Here is a 27215-nt window from a genome sequence, read left to right on the forward strand (position 1 = left end):
TGCTTTGGTATGTGCACTTGTGTATAAGGCGCACCGGGACAAATAGGGGCGGCTGGGGACCGTTTATGGACACCCGACCGCCCCCAGGCGGCTGCGGACCGTGTGTGGGCACCAGGTCGCGGGGCGGCTGGGGACCGAGTATGGACACCCGCCCACCCCATGGCGGCTGGGGACCAAGCGTGGGCACCCGGCTGCCGGGGACTGAGTATGGATACCAGGCCGCCGACGCAGCCATGACGTGGTGGCCAGATTCCGCCTCCACATGCCTAAAAGGCCCAATTTCAAGTGCAAGCAAGCAGTATGGTATTGCAGTCTGGGGGTGGGTGGGTGGCAGTCTGCATACTTGCGCTTGCATTGCAGGGAATGGGGGAGGTACAATTGAACACTGCCCTGGGACAAGGACTTGCACGGGAAAAGTTGCAAGTCTGCGTCTTCTGATGCGGCAAGGATCACTTCTGATGGGCACACTTTTAGGCAGTGACCTGGGTGTCAGAGATGCTATCAGGGGTCTTCCCCATGCTGTTCCCATGTCTTTTCAGCACTGTATGCATCTGTCACACAGCACATGGCCAGATAAGATTGTAAAATGTTAAAATGACATTTCCCGGTGAATGCATTTGTCACGGTTGAAAGCAATACAAAAGTGCAAAAACGCATAAAAAATGCTACTTGTGAACATAGCCCAAGGTGTGCAGGAGTATTTTTGTTTTTGGTTATTTATTTTACCTTATACACAAGTCTTTACCGTGGAAAGGATGTTCCTTAACATATTTCACAGGAAAACCGTTTCAGTTTCGTTTTTGAACGTTTTATTCTGAGCCCATAAAAGTGGCTTAATACCTCTGACCACATTGTTGACAGCATTGACCTGGGGGTCAGAAATGCTTCCTGGGGCGATCCCCATGCTGTCCCCATGTCATTTGAGCACTGTCACTATCGTTTTGGGCACTTTTTAGGCTTTCTACAGACTGCCGGGGGTGCCGCCGCAAAAATGCTCGGGTCTCCCATAGACTAACATTGGGCTCATTTCTCGGGTCAAGCACCCGAGTATCACGGTGAGCTCGGCCCGAGCTTCGAGCACCCGAGCATTTTAGTGCTCGCTCAACACTAATAATAAATACACTGATACAATAAGTAGGACCACGTATATCTCAAGGTATATATAAAGGAAAGGGTATGATACTCATCAGAGAATGTTTCAATAATCCGCCTCAACGCATTTCCCCAACACGTTCATCAGGAGACTTGATTCAGGGATGTTAATTCATGATGTTCAGCATAGTGTGCCTAATAGCCATATGTCCATGTATAAATATCCCACATCATCCAAAAACCCCTCCCCAGACTAGGAGACCCATTCCCATTCCTAGAGGTGAATTGTCATAGGATATATAGAATGGAGTCTGTCTACAATAATGTATTGCGCTTGTGCTATTTTTCATGTGCGAGAGGTCCGATAATGTCCATCCCCTAGTGTCCTTGTCCGGAAGTGACTTGCTATAAACTTTAACGGCAGATAAACTGATTGCTGCCACGCTACTCGTATCCTTCCCTGCGCATGACCGTAGTTATGCATTCCACGCCGGAGAACATCAAGGGTCATTATTTACGATTGTGCAGGTCCGGACGTGTGCGTTCCACACCTGAAAGCATACTGAATTTGGATTGCATTCCTCCAATATACAGGGTGGGCCATTTATATGGATATACCTAAATTAAATGGGAATGGTTGGTGATATCAACTTCCTGTTTGTGGCACATTAGTATATGGGAGGGGGAAAACTTTTCCAGATGGTTGGTGACCATGGTGGCCATTTTGAAGTCGGCCATTTTGGATCCAACTTTATTTTTTTCAATGGGAAGAGGGTCATGTGAAACATCAAACTTATTGAGAATTTCATAAGAAAAACAATGGTGTGCTTAGTTTTAACGTAACTTTATTCTTTCATGAGTTATTTACAAGTTTATGACCACTTATAAAATGTGTTCAAAGTGCTGCCCATTGTGTTGGATTGTCAATGCAACCCTCTTCTCCCACTCCTCACACACTGATAGCAGCACCGCAGTAGAAATGCTAGCACAGGCTTCCAGTATCCGTTGTTTCAAATGCTGCACATCTCGTATCTTCACAGCATAGACAATTGCCTTCAGATGACCCCAAAGATAAAAGTCTAAGGGGGTCAGATCGGGAGACTTTGGTGGCCATTCAACTGGCCCACGAACACCAATCCACTTTCCAGGAAACTGTTCATGTAGGAATGCTCGGACCTGACACCCATAATGTGATGGTGACCATCTTGTTGGAAAAACTCAGGGAAGGTGCCATCTTCAATGCATAAAGAGGGCAGCACATCATCATGTAGCAATTTCAGATATCCAGTGGCATAGAGGTTTCCATTGATGAAGAATGGCCCCACTATCTTTGTACCCCATATACCATACCATCAAGATACGAGATGTACAGCATCTGAAACAACGGATACTGGAAGCCTGTGCTAGCATTTCTTCTGCGGTGTTGCTATTCGTGTGTCAAGAGAGGGAGAAGAGGGTTGCATTGACAATCCAACACAATGGGCAGCACTTTGAACACATTTTATAAGATGTCATAAACTTGTAAAAAACTCATGAAAGAATAAAGTTACGCTAAAACTAAGCAAACCATTGTTTTTCTTACGAAATTCTCAATAAGTTTGATGTGTCACATGACCCTCTTCCCATTGAAAAAAATAAAGTTTGATCCAAAATGGCCGACTTTAAAATGGCCGTCATGGTCACCACCCATCTGGAAAAGTTTCCCCCCTCCCATATACTAATGTGCCACAAACAGGAAGTTGATATCACCAACCATTCCCATATAATTTAGGTGTATCCATATAAATGGCCCACCCTGTAGAAAAGTCCTGTCTCTGAGATTAGCATCATGGGAGACTAAAAACAAGTATTGCACATCCTCCCATCAGGCAATTAGCATGTAGATCTACTTTATCACTACATAAAATATGGGATGGTGGCCCACAGTATATTCCTAAATGGTAAAATTTTACCTCTTACATAATTGGAGATATACAAGGAACACCCCACTTGTTAATTACTAAACAGTATATGTGTGTGATATAACTAATAAGAACTAATTCTGATATAGAAGCTCAGATATCTTGATGAAGTACAACAATATGTGATCCCCATTCACAGAGAACTGAGTAGAAATGGGTAGAGTATAAAATCCAAAAATGTAATCTGGAATGGGAATGTATTCACACAAAACAGGCAAAGGAAATTTGCTCATCGAGTCCCTTAGGGCCTAGTGAATCCAGTCTGGAAATTCACTCACTTTCCTTTTTGAGGACCCATCTATTGTGATCACCTCCTCTCACATTGGGTTTAACCACCGCAACGAAACAAAAGGAGATGTCTCTGGTTTTACCTCGATGTGCACTGTTCATGTGTCTCACTAATGGGGTGTCCTGACCATGGTGTATTTCGCCCAAATGCTCCCCACCCTCCTCCTAGACTCTCTCTTGGTCTTGCCTACATATTCTAGGGGGCAGGTGTATGTGACCATATATACAAGTTCTGAGGTTTTACAGTTGGAATAATCCCTCTGGAAAAAGGCTTTACTTGCAAAGGAACTCAAGAAAGATTTACATGGCCCCATCCTATTATATGTACAACATTCTCCAGATCTAAAGAAACCACAGATTCTTCTATCCAGCCAAGTTCCCTTAGGTGCAGTTTTTTTTATAGAAACTATGCATTAAACGGTCTCTAAGGCTATGTGCCCACGATGCAGAAATGAAGCAGAAAATTTCTGCAGCATTTCTGCATCTCCCTGGCAGAAAAAACGCATGCAGATTGTGCATGCGTTTTTTCCTGCAGAATACATGCGGATTCACATGCGTTTCCGCATGCAGATTGACAAGCGCTTTCCAGGTGATAGCATCACTTGGAAAGTGCTTGACAACTAGGTCACACTGTATAAATCCATGCAAACAGCATGGATTTATATAGTGTGACCGTAAAAATTAAAACAAATCAAGCTATACTCACCCCCGATGCCCGGCGTGGCTGCAGCGCTCGTTCCTCTCCGGTTCCCGGCTGCCGGCATATCACGAGACAGAGCGGTGAAGGGCCTGCGGTCACATGACTGTGACGTCACCACAGGTCCTTCAGCGCTGCCGGCATTCAGAGAGAAGCCTTCGGAAAGGTGAGTATAAACTTTATTTGTTATTTTATTCTTTTTTTACAGGTACAATGGTACCCAGGTCTGGATGAGAGTCTCCTCTCCTCCAGAACTGGGTACCATCCGCACATAGAGACGCATAGAAGCCGCTTGTAAAAATGTACAGTCGCGGTTTCTATGCGTCTCAATGCAAGTCAATGGCGGGAGTTCTGCTGCGCTTCCGCAAAATTAAATGACATGCTGCGGATTTTTGTACGCAGCATAAACGCTGCGGAAAAATCCGCAGCATCTGCATAGAACATGTGGAATCCCCTTGGGGACCATGGGGTGCGGATTACCTAGCGTTTCACAAGTGTTTATGCTGTGGAAATTCCGCAGCATAAACGCTTGAAAAACGCTACGTGGGCACCCAGCCTAATTGACCAACCCTTTCTGAAAGTTATTGTGGGAATAGATCCCACAGCACCCTCAGGTCCGGGTCAACCACAGGTATATCCCAGTGTTTTCTGAGGATATTTAAAATATGGTCACTCTGATAGATGTAAGTTCTTATTACCCGTGTTATCCCATCTTTTTCTTGGTCTCTTGGTTAGGTATGGAGGAGTGTCTGTCTCTCCTGCTTTTCTGCAAACGATCGTGCAGAATCCAAACTGTACTGTGGATACCTTTTTCCCTGAATCTGGTGTTCATGTCTATTACCTGTATATTAAAATCTGTGACATTAGAACAGTTCCTTCTCAGCCATAAAAATTGGCCCTTGGGTACTCCCTTTTTCAGTGGGATGGGGTGGTGGCTATCCCACTTCAATAGTTTATTAGTGCTTGTAGGTTTATGGTAGATGAGTGTTCCTGGGGTCCCATCCTGTTCTTTCTTGATTGGTACATCCAGGAAAGGCAACTGGTTATAACCCCTGATGAAGCCACGTGTAGTGGCGACACGCGTTGGGCACGGAATGCCCGCCTGCTTCATCCCAGCATAGGATTTTGTGCTCAGGGAGGTGATTGATCGTAGCGCTATTATGTGCAGGAGGGATACTTACAGCATGAAAGGGTTTTGTATTTATTTATACCCTGAATAGTACTTTTTGTGGTATGTGAGTATATAGTATTTGTCAGCTCAGATATTCTATATGGGCTTCATTTATGTTTGGGACTCTTTGTATTTTTCAATATATACTCTGCTGTAGTAGGCATATATTTCCCTCTTCATCTTTCTGGACTATAGTACACCTCCTTGAATACTAATGTCAGGCAGTCATAACTAATTTGCATGTGTACGATATTGATCACCAGGGATAATACTGGCACTTGTTGTATTATGGTACTGCTTGTTCTGTTGTAACTAGGGATGTCTTTTTGGAGCAGGTGGGCTTCAAATTAGTGGGTAACCCCACTATATTGATTTTACTTGTGTTTTAGCTATTTGGGTTTTTTGACGTTGTTTGTATGTATTTATATTTGTAATGAATAAAATTTATTGTCACTTATTATAACGTTTGATAATTTATTGAAGTATTGCTGGGTGATCACTGCTTCATAGCACACCTCTTTTCCCTTTTTTCACGTGTATTTATGTGGTGTGCAGCATGTTGATCCCCTTTTTGATTTGGATGGTGCCCTCCATAGTTTAGTGTTTATTGGTTATAACCAAACTCTGATGTAAATCTAGGGCCCACTCTATTGATGTTGAGTCCCCTGACAAACTCAAGAAATTGTTCACTCGTCCCTGACCAGATGACAAAAATGTCAGCAATATATTTGTACCATACCCCAATATATGGATGCCACCACTTATGACCATCCCTGAATATTGTGGTTTCCTCCCACCAGCCCAGGAGTAGGTTAGAATACAAGGGGGCACAGGCAGGGCCGGTGTCAGCACCCGGCGTACCCGGGCAAGTGCCGGGGCCCTGGAAAATCAGAGGGGCCCAGCCGCCCACTCACTGTCGGGGCCCGGCCCAAACACCCGCCCGCCTGCCCACTCACTCACTGTCGGGGCCGGGCCCACACACCCACCCGCCCACTCACTGTCGGGGCCGGGCTCACACACCCGCCCGTCCACTCACTGTCGCGGCCGGGCCCACACACCCACCCGCCCACTCACTGTCGGGGCCGGGCTCACACACCCGCCCGCCCACTCACTGTCGGGGCCGGGCCCACACACCCGCCCGCCCACTCACTGTCGGGGCCGGGCCCACCCGCCCACTCACTGTCGGGGCCATGGCCGCATCTTCGGCACCTGTTCAGCGACGCAGGCGCTGCTTGATTGCCGGCACTCCCCCAGTCCCAGAAATGGCCGCGCGCTATCAGGCTGTGTCTGCTAGTAATGACACGGCAGGGTCGACAGCACTGCACCTTTAATTTTGCTTGTGTGTCGCCCCTGCCGCGTCATTACTAGCAGACACAGTCGCACAGCGCGCAGCCATGTCTGGGGGAGTGCCATCAAACACCGTCGGAGCGGAGGTCCTGCACAGATGGGGGGGGGGGGGAGCGGCCCGGACCCGACCGCAAGTGGGCCCCTCTGATGGTCCAGGGCCATGAAGTCTGTGACATGCCGGGGGCCCTGCACTGCCCCATACCTGAGGAGCTGCTGGACAGGACACTGGACCGGGGACAGGTGAGTGGGGCTTCCCCAATCCCCATATTAAAAATACTTGTAATGGGTCTGTGTGAGTGCATGTATGTGAATGTCAGTGTGTATGACTGTGTATATATATTTGTCTGTTTTATATATGTCTTTAAGAATTTGTGTAAAAATATGTGTTTGTCTGTATGTGTACATATCTGTGTACCGTGTGTGCGTGCGTGTGTCTGCGTACCGTGTGTGCGTGTGTCTGCGTATCGTGTGTGTGCGTGTGTCTGCGTACCGTGTGTGTGCGCGTGTCTGCGTACCGTGTGTGTGCGTGTGTCTGCGTACCGTGTGTGTGCGTGTGTGCGTACCGTGTGTGCGTGCGCATGTCTGCATATGTGAAGGATGAGGTGGCAGGCTGGGCCCTGTGTACTATATATATATATTTCTCCGCCGTATCTGTGCATCATGAATCGTGTATGTGTTAAAAGGGTCCACTGAGACTCTTTCGCCCGGGGCCCAGAAAAACCTGGAGCCGGCCCTGGGCACAGGGGCTCCCTATCGCAGTACCCCTGAGCTGGTGGAAGTACTTCCTGTCAGAAAGAAAGAAGTTATGAGTAAGAGTGAATTTTAGAAGACCCTCCATGAAGTCATTATGTCTGCTACACTCTATTGATCTCCATTTGAAAAAATGTCTTACTCCTCTGATACCATCCTCATGCAGTATATTACTGTACAAAGCCTCAATATCTAGTAAGGCCTGGTCCCTACATGCATGTATACATGCTCGAGGGTCTACATGTAGGGGAGCAGCCAAAGGGAAACAAATTCCAGAGGGATTATTCCAACTACAGGACCTCAGGCGATACTGTGGGAACATTATACTGTGTTGCGGCGTCATACATCCTGCATAAGAGGCATAATGGGGGCATCATACATACTGCATAAGGGGCATAATGGGTGCATTACACTGTGTGGCGGCACCAGACATACTACACTAGGGGCATAATGGGGGCATTACACTGTGGGGGGCACCATACAAACTACACTAGGGGCATAATGGGGGCATTACACTGTGGGGGGCACCATACATACCACACTAGGGGCATTACACTGTGTGGCGGCATCAAACATCCTGCATAAGGGGCATAATGGGGCATTACACTGTGTGGGGGCATCATACATCCTGCATAAGGGGCATAATGGGTGCATAACACTGTGGGGCATCATACATACTGCATAAGGGGCATAATGGGGGCATTACACTGTGGGGCATCATACATCCTGTATAAGGGGCATAATGAGGGCATTACACTGTGGGGCATTATACATCCTGCATAAGGGGCATAATGGGGGCATTACACTGTGTGGGGCATCATACATCCTGCATAAGGGGCATAATGGGGGCATTACACTGTGGGGCATTATACATCCTGTATAAGGGGCATAATGAGGGCATTACACTGTGGGGCATTATACATCCTGCATAAGGGGCATAATGGGGGCATTACACTGTGTGGGGCATCATACATCCTGCATAAGGGGCATAATGGGGGCATTACACTGTGGGGCATCATACATCCTGTATAAGGGGCATAATGAGGGCATTACACTGTGGGGCATCATACATCCTATATAAGGGGCATAATGAGGGCATTACACTGTGGGGCATTATACATCCTGCATAAGGGGCATAATGGGGGCATTACACTGTGTGGGGTCATCATACATACTGCATAAGGGGCATAATGGGGGCATTACACTGTGGGGCATCATACATCCCGCATAAGGGGCATAATGGGGGCATTACACTGTGTGGGGGGCATCATACATCCTGCATAAGGGGCATAATGGGGGCATTACACTGTGGGGCATTATACATCCTGCATAAGGGGCATAATGGGAACATTACACTGTGGGGCAGTAAAGGGGTCCTGTACTATGAGAACAATACGTTTCCTCCCTTCCTGTCTCCACAGTTGGGTCGTATGTATCTATTACAGGAAACAGAACAAAAACCTTATGATTCTTATAAAGGGGCAACACAAGACCCCAAAAGAGTCTCCGTGCTGAAGGGGTTAATGCCCCCTGTGCCCAGTAATGGGGTCTCCACATACCTCCACCACATATATGGCTGCTCTGTGCGCACAGGAGCTGTGATGAGGTCACAGGAGGGGAGGAGTCAGGGGTCACATGATCAGGGGCCTCAGTGGATGCAGGACTCTGCTGTGCTGGTTGTCATGGTGCTGGATGAGCTGAAGTTTATGTGTGGGGTCAGGAGGGGTTTACAGTGTGGATGTAGCAGAGCCGTGTGTGTACAAGGTGTACGGAGCGGAGCCGCGTGTGTACGAGGTGTACGGAGCAGAGCCGCGTGTGTGCGAGGCGTACGGAGCAGAGCCGCATGTGTGCGAGGAGTACGGAGCGGAGCCGCGTGTGTACGAGGTGTACGGAGCGGAGCCGCGTGTGTACGAGGCCTACGGAGCGCAGCCACGTGTGTGCAAGGCGTACGGAGTGGAGCCATGTGTGTACGAGGTGTACGGAGCGGAGCCGCGTGTGTACGAGGTGTACGGAGCGAAGCCGCGTGTGTACGAGGTGTACGGAGCAGAGCCGCGAGTGTACGAGGTGTACGGAGCGAAGCCGCGTGTGTACGAGGTGTACGGAGCAGAGCCGCGAGTGTACGAGGTGTACGGAGCGGAGCCGCGTGTGTACGAGGGGTACGGAGCGGAGCCGCGCGTGTACGAGGTGTACAGAGCCACCTTTCCTGCAGTGACTTCAGTTGTTGTTTGTTTGTGGGTCTTTCTCCCTTATGTTTTGTCTTCAGTCTGTGAAATGCAGCTCGATGGGGATGAGATCTGCTGACTGACGCGGCCATTGCAGAATATTCCACTTCTTTGCCTTAAAAAAAACTCCTGGGTTGCTTTTGAGCGAGTATGTTCTATTAACCCTTTCACCGAGTATGCTCGGGCCAAGCTCCGAGTATTTATAGCTGCTCGGTGATATGGTTGAATCGCTCCCGTGTGCATGATTTGCGACTGTTTGACAGCTTTATTACATGTGAGGAATGTCTATTTCTTAATCATTCCTCACATGTAATAAAGCTGTCAAACAGTTGCAAATCATGCACACTGGAGCGATTCAACCATATCACCGAGCAGCTGTAAATACTCGGAGCTCGGCCCGAGCATACTCGGACAGAACATACTCGCTCAACACTAGTCATTGTCCATCTGTACTGAGAAACGCTATCTAATCAACCTTACTGTATTTGGTTGAACCTGAGGAGAAAGTATCACCTTGTACACTTCAGAATTGGTCCATCTTTTACCAAGATGGGGTCTTGACCATTGACCGGGTGCAGTATAATAGGTATATTGATGACATATTTTTTATTTAGCAGGGAACCAAATCAGAGTTGGCATCTTTCATGGAACTGAACAAAATCCCTATAATATAAGATTGACATACAAGGCAGGAGAAAGATTGAATTTTTGGACATCCTATTGGAAGTAGATAATGATGGTATGATTCAGGCGGATGTATTTAGGCAGGAAACTTCCATTAATGCCTTATTACATGCATTGTCAGCTCATACTCATCATACCATCAAGGTCGTCCCAGTTGGACAATTTCTCAGGATGAAGCAGATCTGCTCTACCAATTGGAGATTCGAACAACAAACCAAGGATCTTAAAGATAGATTTAGGTCTAGAGGATACAGCAATCGCACTCATCATCCATCAAAAATGAATAAATATAAGCCAACAAAACCCCACGACAAACATTATTGTTTAAGTCTGAAAGTCCTTCCGATTTTCAATCCAAGGTGAGATTCATTTCAACATATAATAGCCAATGGAATAAAGTTCACAATAGTATTCAAAAACATTGGTTTATATTGATAACGAATCCCTCCTTGGCTGTAAAATTACCAAATTCGCTCTTATTTATGGCCGAAAAGGGCAAGAATCTGAGGGACATTTTAGTGGCTAGTCACCATGTAGTGAAAATAAAAAATCCTTTATATCGAGACAACAAAAATGGGGATGCTATCCATGTGGCGATTGTTTGGCATGCAAAAATAAAAACATTGTTAGAAGTACATCTTTCAATTCAGCAGATGGGAAGAGAAAATTTGCCATCATACATTACATGTCATGCAGCAGTACTCATGTTGTATACTATGCTACATGTCCTTGCTCAAGGATTTACGTTGGACTAACTACCAGACAGCTTCTTGCGCGTGTTCGCGAACACATCCGAGATATATTAAATGCTCAGAACGTGGAAGATATTTCCACATTAAAAATGTTGCCGAAATATTTTTGGGTCTTTCATGGCTGTGATCCAAGATTATTACAGATTAGAGGCATCGACCATCCTCACTGTGGCATCAGAGGAAATTGAAAACGTTCATTAGCACAGATGGATTGTGACTAGTGTAGAGCAAGCAGTAAAATGCTCGGGTGCTTGAAGCTCGGACCGAGCTCACCGTGATACTCGGGTGCTCGACCCGAGCAACGAGCCCAATGTTAGTCTATGGGAGACCCGAGCATTTTGCGGCGGCACCCCCGGCAGTCTGTAGAAAGCCTAAAACGTGCCCAAAACGATAGTGACAGTGCTCAAATGACATGGGGACAGCATAGGGATCGCCCCAGGAAGCACTTCTAACCCCCAGGTCACTGCTGGCAACAATGCGGTCAGAGGTATTAAGCCACTTTCACGGGCTCACAATAAAATGTTCAAAAACGAAACTGAAACGGTTTTCCTGTGAAATATGTTAAGGAACATCCTTTCCACGGTAAAGACTTGTGTATAAGGTAAAATAAATAACCAAAAACAAAAATACTCCTCCACAACTAGCATTTTTTATGAGTTTTTGCACTTTTGTATTGCTTTCAACCATGACATATGCATTCACCGGGAAATGTCATTTTAACATTTTACAATCTTATCTGGCCATGTGCTGTGTGACAGATGCATACAGTGCTGAAAAGACATGGGAACAGCATGGGGAAGACCCCTGGAAGCATCTCTGACACGCAGCTCACTAAAAGTGTGCCCATCAGAAGTGATTCTTGCCGCATCAGAAGATGCAGACTTGCAACTATCCCCGTGCAAGTCCTTGTCCCACGGCAGTGTTCAATTGTACCTCCCCCATTCCTTGCAATGCAAGCGCAAGTATGCAGCCTGCCACCGACCCACCCCCAGGCTGCAATACCATACTGCTAGCTTGCACTTGAAATGGGGCCTTTTAGTTTGGAGGAGGCCGAAGCTGGCCACTACCTCATTGCTGCTTTGGCAGCGAGGTATCCATACTCAGTCCCCAGCCGCCCGGCGGCCGGGTGTCCACGCTAGGTCCCCAGCCGCCAGGGGCGGCCGGGTGTCCATACTCTGTCCCAAGCCGCCCCGCGGCCGGGTGTCCACACACAGTCCCCAGCTACCTGGGGGCGGCCAGGTGTCCATAAACTGTCTCCAGCCGCCCCTATTTCTCCTTGGAACTTCCCCCCACACTTTTCTTAGCCCGGCCTGCTTTAGGGCAGCATTGGACGAGCCCACCAGAGAACCAGACTCCTCCGGTGGCCCTGGCTTCTCCATCAGGGGAGTTGAGAGTGCCAAGGTGAGGAGCATGATGATGATGATGATAGAAGTTAGCATCTGCTTTGTTTTCTTAGAATGCAAGCGTAAGTGTGCAACCTGCAACCCACCCACCCCCAGGCTGCAATACCATACTGCTAGCTTGCACTTCAAATGGGGCCTTTTAGTTTGTCGGAGGCCGAAGCTGGCCACCACCTCATGGCTGCTTTGGCAGCGAGGTATCCATCTGCTTTGTTTTCTTGGAATGCAAGCGCATGTATGTAGTAGCGGCTAGGTCTGAGGTGGTCAGCGTTTTGGCGCATATCCTACCTCCTCTGAGGATTGCTGGAGGTTTTCCTGCTACTATCCCAATTCTATGACTCCCGTTAAAACAAAGCTTCAGGTGATGAATGATGGATGAGGTGGTGGAAAAGGACAAAGAGCAGGAGGAACAGGGACCATTCACATCAATATAAGGCCAGTCAACCACACATGTCTTGTAGGATATGTTTCTGTACCAAAAGGAGCGGTTTGGCTACATAGTTATAGGGCATGCAGTGAGTGCAATGCCTACCAAAAATTTCGAAGCACTCCAATGCCCCTTGGAAGTGACATGGAGGTCAGAGGGCCTTAACTAAACCGTTTTTTCCATTTATAGCAACTGGGTCTCCAGTGCACTGTTGGCCTAAGCAGTGAATGGAAGGCTTTCCAAAAATTATGAGGAACTGCAATGCCCCTTGAAACAGACGTGGATTACAGCATACTAAAAACCTTATACCCATTATTGGGGAGTGGGTCTCCCTTAGTGTTCGCCTATGCATTGAAAAGGAAAAGCTGACTAAAATTAGGAGTAAATGCAATGCCCGTTGGAAGAATGGTGGAGTTCGCAGTGGAATAAAAAGACAATATCAATGCCCCTTGAAAAGTGGTGGAGGTTGCAGTAGCTTAACAAGACGGTTTTAATGCCCCTTGGAAGAGATGTGGAGGTCGCAGTGGAATAAAAAGACAATTTCAATGCTCCTGGGAAAAGTGGTGGAGGTCACAGTAGCTTAACAAGACAGTTTTAATGCCCCTTGGAAGAGATGTGTAGGTCGCAGTAGCTTAACAAGACGGTTTTAATGCCCCTGGGAAAAGTGGTGGAGGTCGCAGTAGCTTAACAAGACGGTTGTAATGCCCCTGGGAAAAGTGGTGAAGGTCGCAGTAGCTTAACAAGACAGTTTTCATGCCCCTTACAAGAGCCATGCAGTACAGCATATTAAAAACATTATTCCCATTATTGGGGAGTGGGTCTCCCATAGTCTATGCCTATGCCTTCCAAGCAAAAGCTGCCAAAAATTAGGACGGAGGAACTTGCAGTGCTGGCAACACAAACCACAATCACCCTGGTGGTATAGTGGTGGTGGAGGCTCAGGATAAGGAGAAGAGCAAAATACAGCCGAAATGAGGAAGCGTATACCCATGTGTGGGTGTGAAGCGGTGCATGGGAATATACCTCACGAAAAAACACAGTGGATTTGACTTTATGTTACTCTGCTGTCATTTGGTGGTGATGAGAAGTCTGGCCCAATCCAGCCCTTGTTCATTTTGATAAGGGTCAGCTTGTCAGCATTGTCAGTTGACAGGTGAGTGCGCTTATCCGTTATAATTCCCCCAGCGGCACTAAAAACACGCTCCGATAACACGCTAGCGGCAGGGCAGGCCAGGACCTCCAAGACATACAGAGCGAGTTCATTCCAAGTGTCCAGCTTGGATACCCAATAATTAAAAGGCACAGAGGAATCACAGAGGACGCTGGTAAGGTCGGCAAGGTACTCCCTCACCATCTTTTGAAACTTTCCACTCCTTGTGAGACTACTCGCGCCTCAGGGCCTGTAAGCTGGGCGGGTCTCAGAAAACTGTCCCAGAATTTTGACAGTGTTCCCCTGCCTCTGCTGGATTGGAGTTGCGTCTCTCTCGCCTGTACGAGATCTCCTCTTCCACCACTTCAAGAGTAGCGGGGCACAAATATGGAAATAGACCAGTGAACAGCTCTTCAGAGTGTCCAAGTGTGGGATCAGTTGCGGTCTGATGACACTCGGCATGGTGGGAGGAAGGAGCATCAGGGTGAGGAGGAGTATGCGGTCGAGACTCACGGCGGCTACTAAAACTTGACCGTGTGGCTACTTGACTACTTTTTGAAGCTCATCAAGAGAATGCCAATAGTGTACAAAGCAGTCAACAAAGCTAAAGGTGGCTACTTTGAAGAACCTAGAATATAAGACATATTTTCAGTTGTTTCACACTTTTTTTGTTAAGTATATAATTCCACATGTGTTAATTCATAGTTTTGATGCCTTCAGTGTGAATGTACAATTTTCATAGTCATGAAAATACAGAAAAATCTTTAAATGAGAAGGTGTGTTCAAACTTTTGGTCTGTACTGTATATTGGTGTCTGAACAGTCAGTGAGACACTATTACAGGTTTTTTTTACGGCAAAAAATGCCAAAAACAGGATAATACAGAGATTTGAACTGTGGAACTGCAAAACCACAGTTATATTTCTCTGGCCTACACCAGACTGTTTGAAACAGATATATTGGTGTCTGACCAGTCAGGGAGACACTATTACAGTTTTTTTTTTTATGGCAAAAAATGCCAAAAACAGGATAATACAGAGATTTGAACCGTGGAACTGCAAAACCACAGTTCTATTTCTCTGGCCTACACCAGAATCTTTTAAACAGATATATTGGTGCCTGAACAGTCACAGACACACTAAATTTTTAATTATTTTTTTTGGGGGGGGGGGGGGGGATACCAAAAGGTTAATAAGACGCATATTTGTACAGTCTGACTGAGGAAAAAAAAAAAAGGATTTAGATGAAAAAAAAAAAAAGGATTTTTCCTGGACCCTGAGACCTGGGGATAAGTCTAGCAATTTGACCAGCAGGAGCACACAGGACTGTAATGCAGTGTTTGTTGGTATAACCACTGCGTCTCCTATACAGCCTGCCTGCCTGATATCTGGGATGGATATTAGTCCTGAGAAGGACTGTTAGTTTGATTTGGCAGGCTTTAGAGACCATACACTACCTATTTCACACTATATATCTCTCCCTAACTCAGCAGCACCCTCTCTACACTGTCTGATCCGGAGCGACTGTGTCCAAGATAGTGGCGCCCGGTTTTAAATACTAAAGGGGACGCTGTGCGGCCAGCCAATCACTGTAATGCCCACAAACAACATGGCTGCGGCATTCCAGTGACTGGCTGGCAATCCCTGCATGTTCATTGGCTCTGTAAAGAGTGCCAAACGTGCAGGGCGGAGACCTGAGCTCCCGCCCGAGTAACCCGGAAATGCTTGGTGCTCCCCGAACATCCCGAGTAGTGAGATGCTCGGGCGAGTACCGAGCAGTGTTGAGCATGCTCGCTCAACACTAATTGTGACCCTACATAACATGTCTCCCACTGGACTCAATGAAAAATTAAGTTTCGCTCCATTTTTATGAATCTTTTGAATATGCTAAACGTCTGATTATCCCATAATTACTTTTTATTTACATATGTCTCTTTTTGATTTTATTTCAGTTATATGTGGAGATGATCTAGTTACAGCTCAACTGAAAAGGTTGTTAGAATTTCCACCACACAATATGCTCTTGGAGTAACATCTGGCGTGAGATGAATGTTTTTGAAATATTAATATCTTTATGTTACTGCTGTAATTAATCGTAATTATGTCTGAGATTATGAAATTACGATTACTGGATGAGCATGTTTTTTCAGTATTACTAATCATGTTCACATTCCTTCACAATCTCACTAACCATGTACATACCGTTAATCATTAACTATTTTGAACTTATATTGTGGGCAACAACCTCACTGTTTTTCTCTTTTCCCACTGCATCCCTAACATTCATGTGTCACGTTTCAACTCACTCCTTTCCAGTTTATAAAGGTATAAAAAATATATACATAATAATCACATATAGTTTATTTATAATATTCACTCCCTTCTAGTATATGAAGGCATACATATGTTCAATTCTTCATCACTTTTTATGAATTATTGGAGGATTTCTTTAAGAGATACAGTGCCTACAAGTAGTATTCAACCCCCTGCAGATTTAGCTGGTTTGATAAGATGCAAATAAGTTAGAGCCTTCAATCTGCAAACGAGAGTAGGTTTTATGAACAGAAGCATAAATCTTACAAACCAAAAAGTTATGTTGCTCAGTTGAATTTTATTAAATTTTAAACATAAAAGTGTGGGTCAATTATTATACAACCCCTATGTTTAATATTTTGTGGAATAACCCTTGTTTGCAATTACAACTAATAATCGTCTTTTATAAGACCTGACCAGGCCGGCACAGGTCTGTGGAGTTATCTTGGCCCACTCCTCCATGCAGATCTTCTCCAAGTTATCTAGGTTCTTTGGGTGTCTCATGTGGACTTTATTCTTGAGCTCCTTCCACAAGTTTTCAATTGGGTTAAGGTCAGGAGACTGACTAGGCCACTCCAACACCTTGACTTTTTCCCTACTGAACCAGGCCTTGGTTTTCTTGGCTGTGTGCTTTGGGTCGCTGTCTTGTTGGAAGATGAAATTACGACCCATCTTAAGATCCTTGATGGAGGAGCGGAGGTTCTTGGCCAAAATCTCCAGGTAGGCCGTGCTATCCATCTTCCCATGGATGCGGACCAGATGGCCAGGCCCCTTGGCAGAGAAACAGCCCCACAGCATGATGCTGCCACCACCCTGCTTGACTGTAGGGATGGTATTCTTGGGGTCGTATGCAGTGCCATCCAGTCTCCAAACGTCACGTGTGTGGTTGGCACCAAAGATCTCGATCTTGGTCTCATCAGACCATAGAACCTTGAACCAGTCTGTCTCAGAGTCCTCCAAGTGATCATGAGCAAACTGTAGACGAGCCTTGACATGACGCTTTGAAAGTAAAGGTACCTTACGGGCTCGTCTGGAACGGAGACCATTGCGGTGGAGTACGTTACTTATGTTATTGACTGAAACCAATGTCCCCACTGCCATGAGATCTTCCCGAAGCTCCTTCCTTGTTGTCCTTGGGTTAGCCTTGACTCTTCGGACAAGCCTGGCCTCGGCACGGGAGGACACTTTCAAAGGCTGTCCTGGCCGTGGAAGGCTAACAGTAGTTCCATAAGCCTTCCACTTATGGATGATGCTCCCAACAGTGGAGACAGGTAGGCCCAACTCCTTGGAAAGGGTTTTGTACCCCTTGCCAGCCTTGTGACCCTCCACGATCTTGTCTCTGATGGCCTTGGAATGCTCCTTTGTCTTTCCCATGTTGACCATGTCTGAGTGCTGTTCACAAGTTTGGGGAGGGTCTTAAATAGTCAGAAAAGGCTGGCAAAAGAGATCTTTAATCCACACATGAGAAGCTCATTATTCTTGGTGCCTGAACTACTTCTTAATACTTTAGGGGGACCAAACAGAATTATTGTGGTTTGAGGGGTTGAATAATAAATGACACTCTGAATTAACTTTTTACGTTTTAAAAAAAAAAACAAACAAAAAAAAAACAAAATTTGCTGCAGTGCATTTCCCACTTCCAGGCTGATCTACAGTACAAATGTCACAATGCCAAGTTAATTCCGCATGTGTCAACCAGCTAAATCTGCAGGGGGTTGAATACTACTTGTAGGCACTGTATATGGAAAAAACCCTCTTCTTTCCTCTTTGACACTTTTTAACCTATTTAATAAATTTTATCACATTCTTAACTTTACTCTAGATATGGCTATGACCCAGAGAGATATAATTATTGCCCATATAAGAAATATATTATTCCATGTAATTATTAACATTTGGAAGCATTAGAATGTAATCAGAAATATACAGTCATTCCGCAACAGGGGTACAGAAATATGGCCGCTGAACAGCGCACGCACGTCACAGTCCTTAGGAGTAATCTTCCTCGATGGCTTCAATGTGTGTGTGCGCATCTCCGTGACGTCAAATGGAGATTTCTCCACGACTTGAGCACCATATGAATGCCGGGAATGAACTTTACACCACACGTCATATGGTGATGCGCATGCACATAATACCCGGCGGTCTCCAATTAGAAGAGTATATAATGGTGGACTCAGCTTTCTGGTGGAACCTTGTTTTTTGATAAAACATACATGAAACGCGCATCAAACAAGGCTGATACCCTTCTCTCTCCCAGGTCCCTGCAGTGTACCGCATCACGGGTAAGCTTTAGATAGTTAAAAAACTAATATGTATCTTCTGTGTATACAAACTTAATTTGAACAGGTCAGTTAGCATGATAAGTGGCAGACTTTAATGTGGATCAGCTATAGCGATCCCAATAGAAATATGGACAGAGGTTATGCTATTTTTTTGACCCTTTATGCACAACTGACTTTATTTCCTGCTGACCACAACACTGTGTGATTTACCCTGATCATCACATGCGTATACATATACAGTACAGACCAAAAGTTTGGACACACCTTCTCATTTAAAGATTTTTCTGTATTTTCATGACTTTGAAAATTGTACATTCACACTGAAGGCATCAAAACTATGAATTAACACATGTGGAATTATATACTTAACAAAAAAGTGTGAAACAACTGAAAATATGTCTTATATTCTAGGTTCTTCAAAGTAGCCACCTTTTGCTTTTATGACTGCTTTGCACACTCTTGGCATTCTCTTGATGAGCTTCAAGAGGTAGTCACCGGAAATGGTCTTCCAACAATCTTGAAGGAGTTCCCAGAGATGTTTAGCACTTGTTGGCCTTTTTGCCTTCACTCTGCGGTCCAGCTCACCCCAAACCATCTCGATTGGGTTCAGGTCTGGTGACTGTGGAGGCCAGGTCATCTGGCGTAGCACCCCATCACGCTCTTTCTTGGTCAAATAGCCCTTACACAGTCTGGAGGTATGTTTGGGGTCATTGTCTTGTTGAAAAATAAATGATGGTCCAACTAAACGCAAACCGGATGGAATTGCATGCCGCTGCAAGATGCTGCGGTAGCCATGCTGGTTCAGTATGCCTTCAATTTTGAATAAATCCCCAACAGTGTCATCAGCAAAGCACCCCCACACCATCACACCTCCTCCTCCATGCTTCACGGTGGGAACCAGGCATGTAGAGTCCATTCGTTCACCTTTTCTGCTTCGCACAAAGACACGGTGGTTGGAACCAAAGATCTCAAATTTGGACTCATCAGACCAAAGCACAGATTTCCACTGGTCTAATGTCCATTCCTTGTGTTCTTTAGCCAAACAAGTCTCTTCTGCTTGTTGCCTGTCCTTAGCAGTGGTTTCCTAACAGCTATTTTACCATGAAGGCCTGCTGCACAAAGTCTCCTCTTAACAGTGGTTGAATAGATGTGTCTGCTGCTAGAACTCTGTGTGGCATTGACCTGGTCTCTAATCTGAGCTGCTGTTAACCTGCGATTTCTGAGGCTGGTGACTCGGATAAACTTATCCTCAGAAGCAGAGGGGACTCTTGGTCTTCCTTTCCTGGGGCGGTCCTCATATGAGCCAGTTTCTTTGTAGCGTTTGATGGTTTTTGCAACTGCACTTGGGGACACATTCAAAGTTTTCCCAATTTTTCGGACTGACTGACCTTCATTTCTTAAAGTAATGATGGCCACTCATTTTTTCTTTACTTAGCTGATTTTTCTAGCCATAATACAAATTCTAACAGTCTATTCAGTAGGACTATCAGCTGTGTATCCACCAGACTTCTGCACAACACAACTGATGGTCCCAACCCCATTTATAAGGCAAGAAATCCCACTGATGAAACCTGACAGGGCACACCTGTGAAGTGAAAACCATTTCCGGTGACTACCTCTTGAAGCTCATCAAGAGAATGCAAAGAGTGTGCAAAGCAGTCATCAAAGCAAAAGGTGGCTACTTTGAAGAACCTAGAATATAAGACATATTTTCAGTTGTTTCACACTTTTTTGTTAAGTATATAATTCCACATGTTTTGATGCCTTCGGTGTGAATGTACAATTTTCATAGTCAAGAAAATACAGAAAAATCTTTAAATAAGAAGGCGTGTCCAAACTTTTGGTATGTACTTGTGTGTGCACCCGCACGACCTCTTCTCAGGATGTACAGAAGCGTCTCCTGTGTGTAAAGCCATGGCCAAGGCTACAGCAAAGAGACTAATCTCAGAAGTCGTCTGCAGATTAGGGGTACCCGAGACCATGAAGAGTGACAGAGGCACCCACTTTACCGAAGAAACAAAGCAGGAAATAATGCCCGCCCTGCGAGTCAAAAAGGCCTTCATACTATGTACCATTCACAAAGTAGCGGTAGAGTAGAGATTGAATGGGACTCTGAAACTGAAAATCCAGTAAGCAATGGCCGAAACTGGCAGACCATGGACAGAATGCTTGTCCCTTGCACTCTTCTCAGTCAGGTATACTCCCAAAAAGACAGGCCTCAGCCCATATGAGGTGTTATTTGGGTCAGCCCCTAGGCTAGGGTTGTATTTTCCACAATAGCTCCAGATGCAACATGTTCTTCTTATGTTATTGAACTTACAAAATGCTTGTTTAACATATATTCTCAAGTTTTCCAGATCCAGACTCTGTGGAAGAAAGCCATCCCTTGCAGCCTGGAAACTGAGTGGTGGTCAAGACAGGTCAGGAGAGCTCTTAAGCCTCGATTTGATGGACCCTTTCAAGTCCTGATGACAAATGAGATGGCCATAAAGTTCGAGAGAAAGCCCAACTGGATCTACGCCTTACACTGTAGGAGAACAGCTGAGCCCAAGAAAGCCACCGAGTGATGTGGACGCACACGTTGTGCCTTATCCTTGATAAATGGGGGCTCATCGAGGACTATGTCCCAAGAGAGAGAATGGGGAGCTAGTTACCACTTTCTGACTTGATACCTCAGACCCTGTAGTCCGTTATAAATTTAACTTGTGAAACATGGTCTCCTGCCTTAGGGAGGAGTGGCAGCGTGGGCACACCTAAAGACTCACCCAAAAGTATATATGTGTCACCACCACCAATACTGGCTATTGGTCTGATTGTAAGACCTGGAGTATGGTGGGGTGGAACACTGGGGAAGACTGGGCCTACAACCCTTCTGTAGCCCAAGAAAAGACAGACAGCACAGGTAGAAGCCTCCTTACTAGATTGTCTGTTACAACCAGAATATATATCCAAACGTTGAACAGTGGGAGAGCTCTTGTGCTATTGTTAAATTCCTGATACCACTACAGATTGTGACTCTAAATACAGACAAGCTCCACAAATATGCAACAGAAAATCGGAGACACAAGTGTGACATCAGCATTCCTACTACTTTCGACCCTCAAGTGTACATTGACTCTACTGAGGTTCCAAGAGGAGTACCAGACAAGTTCAAAGGCAGAGATCAAGCAGCAGCGGGGCTTGGAATAGTTATTCCCCATTGTTACCATTACAGCGAATAAAAATGTGACCCGGATAAATGCTATCTACAATGACAACTTTGACGAGCACATGAATGTGGCACCCGTATAGTTTCCTTGCTTGTTGTGGCTTGAGTGTGTGTGTATGTGTGTCCATCCGATGGTGTGAAAGACAGACCGATCTGGAGAATCCGGTGAAGCAGTGTAGGAAGACCGGCTTCTTCTATTAGGGAAGGAGAATATATCTGGGGGGAGTCTGTAGACAGGCCTTGCTGCTGGAACAGCCACCCACTGCCACAAGAGAAGGGAATTGTGAGAGCAGGAGTTATACTTTATCTATCCTGACTCCATTTTGATTTTTGTACGTGCATCTTCTGCTTACCAGAATGGAGTTTGAGTCAGTATGTGTGTGTGAGATAAGGGGTCCCTAACGAATGTCTTTGTCTAGAGACTCAGAGAAAACATAAGGAAGAAAAGAAAGTCAGAAAGTTGTGTGTCAGTAGTGTTTACCTAGCCAATTAGATGTATGTATGCTAATGCCAGCACATATTTAGAGATAAGCTGAGCCAATTATATTGTTTTAAAGTATGAATACTAATAACCTATATAAACGTGGACCAGAGCATATAATAAAGTAGATCTAGTCTGATGTTCAAATGTATCAGTCGTAGTTCTTCAATGCACGTATTTGAATTTACAATGTAATTTGGAGCAGATACGTCTCACATTATGTGGCGACGACAGGGGGCATCATACATACTGTATAAGGGGCATAATGGGGGCACTACCCTGTGTGGGGGCATCATACATACAGCATAAGGGGCATAATGGGGGCATTATACTGTGTGGGGGCATCATACATCCTGCATAAGGGGCATAATGGGGGCATTACACTGTGTGGGGCATCATACATCCTGCATAAGGGGCATAATGGGGGCATTACACTGTGGGGGCATCATACATCCTGCATAAGGGGCATAATGGGGGCATTACACTGTGGGGGCATCATACATCCTGCATAAGGGGCACAAAGGGGGGCATTACACTGTGTGGGCATCATACATCCTGCATAAGGGGCATAATGGGGGCATTACACTGTGTGGGGGCATCATACATCCTGCATAAGAGGCATAATGGGGGCATTACACTGTGTGGGGGCATCATACATCCTGCATAAGGGGCATAATGGGGGCGAAACCCTGTGTGGGGGCATCATACACCCTGTATAAGGGGCATAATGGGAACATTACACTGTGGGGGCATCATACATCCTGCATAAGGGGCATTACACTGTGTGGGGGCATCATACATCCTGCATAAGGGGCATAATGGGGGCATTACACTGTGTGGGGGCATCATAAATACTGCATAAGGGGCATAATGGGGGCATCATACATACTGCATAAGGGGCATAATGGGGACATTACACTGTGTGGGGGCATCATACATACTGTATAAGGGGCATAATGGGGGCATTACACTGTGTGGGGCATCATACATCCTGCATAAGGGGCATAATGGGGGCATTACACTGTGTGGGGGCATCATACATCCTGTATAAGGGGCATAATGGGGGCATTACACTGTGTGTGGCATCATACATCCTGCATAAGGGGCATAATGGGGGCATTACACTGTGTGGGGACATCATACATACTGCATAAGGGGCATAATGGGGGCATTATACTGTGGAGGCATCATACATCCTGCATAAGGGGCATAATGGGGGCATTACACTGTGTGGGGCATCATACATCCTGCATAAGGGGCATAATGGGGGCATTACACTGTGTGGGGCATCATACATCCTGCATAAGGGGCATAATGGGGGCATTACACTGTGGGGGCATCATACATCCTGCATAAAGGGCATAATGGGGGCATTACACTGTGGGGGCATCATACATCCTGCATAAGGGGCATAATGGGGGCATTACACTGTGGGGGCATCATACATCCAGCATAAGGGGCATAATGGGGGCATTACACTGTGTGGGGGCATCATACATCCTGCATAAGGGGCATAATGGGGGCATTACACTGTGTGGGGGCATCATACATCCTGCATAAGGGGCATAATGGGGGCATTACACTGTGTGGGGGCATCATACATCCAGCATAAGGGGCATAATGGGGGCATTACACTGTGTGGGGGCATCATACATCCTGCATAAGGGGCATAATGGGGGCATTACACTGTGTGGGGGGCATCATACATCCTGCATAAGGGGAATAATGGGGGCATTACACTGTGTGGGGGCATCATACATACTGCATAAGGGGCATAATGGGGGCATTACACTGTGTGGGGCATCATACATCCTGCATAAGGGGCATAATGGGGACATTACACTGTGTGGGGGCATCATACATCCTGCATAAGGGGCATAATGGGGGCATTACACTGTGTGGGGCATCATACATCCTGCATAAGGGGCATAATGGGGACATTACACTGTGTGGGGGCATCATACATCCTGCATAAGGGGCATAATGGGGCATTACACTGTGTGGGGGGCATCATACATACTGCATAAGGGGCATAATGGGGGCATTACACTGTGGGGGCATCATACATCCTGCATAAGGGGCATAATGGGGGCATTACACTGTGGGGGCATCATACATACTGCATAAGGGGCATAATGGGGGCATTACACTGTGTGGGGGCATCATACATCCTGCATAAGGGGCATAATGGGGGCATTACACTGTGTGGGGCATCATACATCCTGCATAAGGGGCATAATGGGGGCATTACACTGTGTGGGGGCATCATACATCCTGTATAAGGGGCATAATGGGGGCATTACACTGTGTGTGGCATCATACATCCTGCATAAGGGGCATAATGGGGGCATTACACTGTGTGGGGACATCATACATACTGCATAAGGGGCATAATGGGGGCATTATACTGTGGAGGCATCATACATCCTGCATAAGGGGCATAATGGGGGCATTACACTGTGTGGGGCATCATACATCCTGCATAAGGGGCATAATGGGGGCATTACACTGTGTGGGGCATCATACATCCTGCATAAGGGGCATAATGGGGGCATTACACTGTGGGGGCATCATACATCCTGCATAGAGGGCATAATGGGGGCATTACACTGTGGGGGCATCATACATCCTGCATAAGGGGCATAATGGGGGCATTACACTGTGGGGGCATCATACATCCAGCATAAGGGGCACAATGGGGGCATTACACTGTGTGGGGGCATCATACATCCTGCATAAGGGGCATAATGGGGGCATTACACTGTGTGGGGGCATCATACATCCTGCATAAGGGGCATAATGGGGGCATTACACTGTGTGGGGGCATCATACATCCAGCATAAGGGGCATAATGGGGGCATTACACTGTGTGGGGGCATCATACATCCTGCATAAGGGGCATAATGGGGGCATTACACTGTGTGGGGGGCATCATACATCCTGCATAAGGGGAATAATGGGGGCATTACACTGTGTGGGGGCATCATACATACTGCATAAGGGGCATAATGGGGGCATTACACTGTGTGGGGCATCATACATCCTGCATAAGGGGCATAATGGGGACATTACACTGTGTGGGGGCATCATACATCCTGCATAAGGGGCATAATGGGGGCATTACACTGTGTGGGGCATCATACATCCTGCATAAGGGGCATAATGGGGACATTACACTGTGTGGGGGCATCATACATCCTGCATAAGGGGCATAATGGGGCATTACACTGTGTGGGGGGCATCATACATACTGCATAAGGGGCATAATGGGGGCATTACACTGTGGGGGCATCATACATCCTGCATAAGGGGCATAATGGGGGCATTACACTGTGGGGGCATCATACATACTGCATAAGGGGCATAATGGGGGCATTACACTGTGTGGGGGCATCATACATCCTGCATAAGGGGCATAATGGGGGCATTACACTGTGGGGGCATCATACATCCTGCATAAGGGGCATAATGGGGGCATTACACTGTGTGGGGGCATCATACATCCTGCATAAGGGGCATAATGGGGGCATTACACTGTGGGGCAGTAAAGGGGTCCTGTACTATGAGAACAATACGTTTCCTCCCTTCCTGTCTCCATAGTTGGGTCGTATGTATCTATTACAGGAAACAGAACAAAAACCTTATGATTCTTATAAAGGGGCAACACAAGACCCCAAAAGAGTCTCCGTGCTGAAGGGGTTAATGCCCCCTGCGCCCAGTAATGGGGGGTCTCCACATACCTCCACCTGCAGAGCCGCCACCACATATATGGCTGCTCTGTGCGCACAGGAGCTGTGATGACGTCACAGGAGGGGAGGAGTCAGGGGTCACATGATCAGGGGCCTCAGTGGATGCAGGACTCTGCTGTGCTGGTTGTCATGGTGCTGGATGAGCTGAAGTTTATGTGTGGGGTCAGGAGGGGTTTACAGTGTAGATGTAGCAGAGCCGCGTGTGTACGAGGTGTACGGAGCAGAGCCGTGTGTGTACGAGGTGTACGGAGCAGAGCCGCGTGTGTACGAGGTGTACGGAGCAGAGCCGCGTGTGTACGAGGTGTACGGAGCAGAGCCGCGTGTGTACGAGGTGTACGGAGCAGAGCCGCGTGTGTACGAGGTGTACGGAGCAGAGCCGCGTGTGTACGAGGTGTACGGAGCAGAGCCGTGTGTGTACGAGGTGTACGGAGCAGAGCCGCGTGTGTACGAGGTGTACGGAGCGGAGCCGCGTGTGCACGAGGTGTACGGAGCGGAGCCACGTGTGTACGGAGCGGAGCCGCGTGTGTACGAGGTGTACGGAGCGGAGCCGCGTGTGTACGAGGTGTACGGAGCGGAGCCGCGTGTTTTAGAGGAGTACGGAGCAGAGCCGCGTGTGTACGAGGTGTACGGAGCAGAGCCGCGTGTGTACGAGGTGTACGGAGCAGAGCCGCGCGTGTACGAGGTGTACGGAGCGGATCCGTGTGTACGAGGTGTACGGAGCAGAGCCGTGTCTACGAGGTGTACGGAACAGAGCCGCGTGTGTACGAGGTGTACGGAGCGGAGCCGCGTGTGTACGAGGTGTACGGAGCGGAGCCGCGCGTGTACGAGGTGTACGGAGCGGAGCCGCGCGTGTACGAGGTGTACGGAGCGGAGCCGCGCGTGTACGAGGTGTACGGAGCGGAGCCGTGTGTACGAGGTGTACGGAGCGGAGCCGTGTGTACGAGGTGTACGGAGCGGAGCCGTGTGTACGAGGTGTACGGAGCAGAGCCGTGTGTACGAGGTGTACGGAGCAGAGCCGTGTCTATGAGGTGTACGGAGCAGAGATGCGTGTGTACGAGGTGTACGGAGCGGAGCCGCGTGTGTACGAGGTGTACAGAGCGGAGCTGTGTGTATGAGGTGTGCGGAGTGGAACCGCGCATGTACGAGGTGTGCGTAGTGGAGTCACACGTGTGTACAGAGTGGAGACGTGTGTGTACGAGGTGTACGGAGCGGAGCAGAGTGTGAACGAGGTGTGCGGAGC

General features: G+C 47.0%; 1 long non-coding RNA gene across 1 annotated transcript in view; it reads right to left on the minus strand.

Moving 5' to 3' along the window:
• LOC141229025 (uncharacterized) overlaps positions 1 to 26031 on the minus strand; it is a 37189-nt gene extending 11158 nt beyond the window's left edge. The window contains exon 1 of the long non-coding RNA XR_012295798.1: positions 25967 to 26031. This is a non-coding gene — a long non-coding RNA (uncharacterized lncRNA). The remainder of the gene's footprint in view (positions 1 to 25966) is intronic.
• Between the last annotated feature and the right edge of the window lie 1184 nt (positions 26032 to 27215).

This window comes from Phyllobates terribilis, unplaced genomic scaffold (genome assembly GCF_046119375.1).
Source record: "Phyllobates terribilis strain yellow unplaced genomic scaffold, ASM4611937v1 Scaffold_453__1_contigs__length_1468511, whole genome shotgun sequence".
In the NCBI taxonomy this organism is placed as follows: Eukaryota; Metazoa; Chordata; class Amphibia; order Anura; family Dendrobatidae; genus Phyllobates; species Phyllobates terribilis.